The 3,288-nt window shown below is 36.7% G+C and overlaps 1 non-coding gene across 1 annotated transcript; it reads right to left on the bottom strand.

Annotated features, from left to right (window-relative positions):
- Positions 1-630: 630 nt before the first annotated feature.
- On the bottom strand, positions 631-702 carry TRNAW-CCA (transfer RNA tryptophan (anticodon CCA)). The gene has a single exon. It is a non-coding gene; the product is annotated as a tRNA-Trp (tRNA).
- Between the last annotated feature and the right edge of the window lie 2,586 nt (positions 703-3,288).

Raw genomic sequence — 3,288 nt, 5'->3', positions numbered from 1 at the left:
AAGGAAATCATTCCTGAATATTCATTGGAAGGACTGGTGCGGAAGCTCCAACATTTTGGCCACCTGATGTGAAGAGCCAACTCTTTGGAAAAGATCCTGATGCTGGGAAAGATTGAGGGCAGGAAGAGAAGGGGGTGACAGAGAATGAGATGGTTAGAGGGCATAACCGACTCAATGAATGTGAATTTGAGCAAATTCCAGGAGATAGTGAAGGACAGGGAAGCCTGGCATGCTGCAGTCCGTGAGGCTACAAAGAGTCAGATTCATCTTAACAACAGAGCAACAACAAAGTGAAGTTAAAGTCGCTCAGTTGTGTTTGATTCTTGCGATGCCATGGACTAAACAGTCCATGCAGTTTTCCAGGTCAGAATACTGGAGTGGGTAGCCTTACCCTTCTTCGGATCTTCCCAACTCAGGGGTCAAACCCAGGTCTCCCACATTGCAAGTGGATTTTTTACCAGCTGAGCCACAAGGGAAGCCTAAGTAACAAAAGGGTGGTGGTGGTGAAGTCGCTCAGTCGTGTTCGACTCTTTTCGACCCCATGGACTGTAGCCTACCAGCCTTCTCCGTCCATGGGATTCTCCAGGCAAGAATACTGGAGTGGGTTACCATTTCCTTCTCCAGGGGATCTTCCCAACCCAGGGGTCGAACCTGGGTCTCCCGCATTGGAGGCAGACGCTTTAACCTCTGAGCCACCAGGGAAGCCCCAAAAGGGACTTCCTTGATAATCCAGTGATTAAGAATCTGTGCTTCTACTGCAGGGGGCATGAGTTTGATCCCTGGGTGGGCAACTAAGATCCCACATGCAACATGTTATGTAGTACACTATTCCTAATGTAATAATTTCATAGCTACCTTGTGTTGCTATTGTGGTGAACTTGTTTTGCAATAAGAACTCTATGAGGTATTTTTGTGTTTAAGTTATAATGTTTCTGGTAATATATTATGAATATGACTGTAATACTGTATGCCATGAAAATTTTATAACAATTCATTCATTACCATATAGACTAGCTACTCTGGCTACTATAATTGTATTGCTGCTTCTTCATTATGAATGCATGAATCACTGTACCTGTAAATATGAATTTCTTTTCATATTATCTTTTTGTTTTTGATTTGTAGTATTAGTATTCTGTATAACAGCTACAGTATCTTCTATCATATAATACAGTATTAATGTAGGTTGTTGTTCAGTTGCTATGTTGTGTCCAACTCTGTGACCTATCACTGCAACACACCAGGCTTCCCTGTCCTTCACCATCTCCTGGAGTTTGCTCAAACTCATGTCAATTGAGTCAGTGATGCCATTGAACCATCTCATCCTCTGTCTCCCTCTTCTCCTCCTTCCCTCAATCTGGTACTGACAGACAATTCATTTTATAGACAGATGATGTAAACTTATGGCATCTATACATACAGTATTGTAAATATATTTTCCTTTTGGTTTTCTTACTATTTTCTTTTCTCTACTTTTATTATAAGAATACAGTGTATAAAACATATAACATACAAAATATGTGTTAATTGACTGTTCATGTTATTGGTAGGGCTTCTATTCAACAATAGGCTGTTGGAATAGGCTGTTGTAGTTAAGATATTGGGGAGTCAGAAAGTTTTGACTGTATGGGATTTGGTGCCCTTACCCCCATGTCATTTAAGGGTCAACTGTGTATTTGACTTTAGAGCATGTGAGTACCAAAATATGTGCAATGTGTTGATCTGGAAACATGCTGACCCTGCTTGTTATACTATCTAGGTGCTTGAAGCAAAGCCTGAAAGAAAACCTAGGTTAAAATTTTGGTGTCTTCTCAAAGCAATTCCTTAGTATCAATTTTTTTAGGTCATATATTTCCTCCCTGGATTGCCAGAGACTTTGGGAAGAAAATATTCAAATTCTTTTTATAATTAATTTCCTCTGGAAAGTAAGAAATACAAATGTTCTAACATTTATCACATGGTTTAACACTAGTGCCTTACACTGCCCACTTGTCAAATAGTCATGGATTCTAAAGAGTCTCCCAGCTATTCTAGAAAGAGTGGGAGTCAAACATCATGCCCATATTTATTAGTTCACTTTCAACATATAATAGTTTTTTTGTGGTGCCTGTCTTTCTTGTTTAGTAGACGAGCATATTGTGCTATCTAGTTTTGGTTCAAATAACTTTCAAAGATTCTTGCAAATAAAGTCCATGGGTTAAATATAATACTAACCACTCAAATGATTACAAAATGAATTTCATGCTTTAATAAGCACAGCCAATAATGTGCCTCATCTATTTGGATCTTTTTATCTTTGTGTAGCATTTTCTTTCTAGATTATGGCAACCAGAATTGAGTTAAGAATCAGACTTTTGAATCATAGCATCAATAAATGTTTAGCTAAGTTTGAAGGAGATGGTGTATATTTGATTGCATTGATATTTATTTTGAAGTTATTAATAATATTTTACTGTGAGGAAAGATTTTTGGACTAATTAATAAACTGGTATAATATAAAATTTTAATTTCATTTTATTTATTTTTTATAATATTTCTGTTGTTGTACATTTTGAAATGTACCTACTAGCACAGTAAATGATACAATTTATATGTTATATATGTAAAGATTTAAAACTTTTTTATTCATAAAATTACATAGTTCCATTGACCCTTGAACAACATGGGTTTGAATTGTCCAAGTCCACTTATAAGCAGATTTCTTTCAACAAATATATAGTTGGCTTTCCACCCATGCTGGTTCTGAATCTGGTGGTTCAGCACTCATGGATACAGAGGTCCACTATGAGAGTTAAGCATACTCAGATATTTGTGTCTATGGTGGGTCCTTGAACCAATTCCCTGTGAATGCTGAGGGATAATTGTAGAAAAATCTGGAGATACTAGTCTAGGTGTAATTCACTAGGAGTGAAAGAGGAAGGCATATCATTTTATTTTCCCCCTAAAACATAAAAGAATGAATCTTTGTCCACATGTGCATCTTCCTATCCCCAACAGGAATAGATTCTTGTCATTCAGTTATTGAAAACCATTGTCAAATTAGTGATTTTACTTGTCCTTGTCAGAAATTTCTACTGAAAGGAAACAGAAGATGCATTTTTGTAGTCATGCTTTCTTTTCTGTATGACAACTTTTATCTGTATATAATAGTTACATCTTTTAAAAAGAATTGCACATCAGCATTTGCTGTTGTACTCTGATCTATTTACTTTTCTGTGTGTCCATATGGTTTAGAAGAGAAACTTAAGTTTGTATTAACTAAGACAAATGAGACTACAGTTCGGCAGA

This window comes from Ovis canadensis, chromosome 4, assembly GCF_042477335.2.
Source record: "Ovis canadensis isolate MfBH-ARS-UI-01 breed Bighorn chromosome 4, ARS-UI_OviCan_v2, whole genome shotgun sequence".
Lineage (NCBI taxonomy): Eukaryota > Metazoa > Chordata > Mammalia > Artiodactyla > Bovidae > Ovis > Ovis canadensis.
This window is presented reverse-complemented; position numbering and strand designations above follow the sequence as displayed.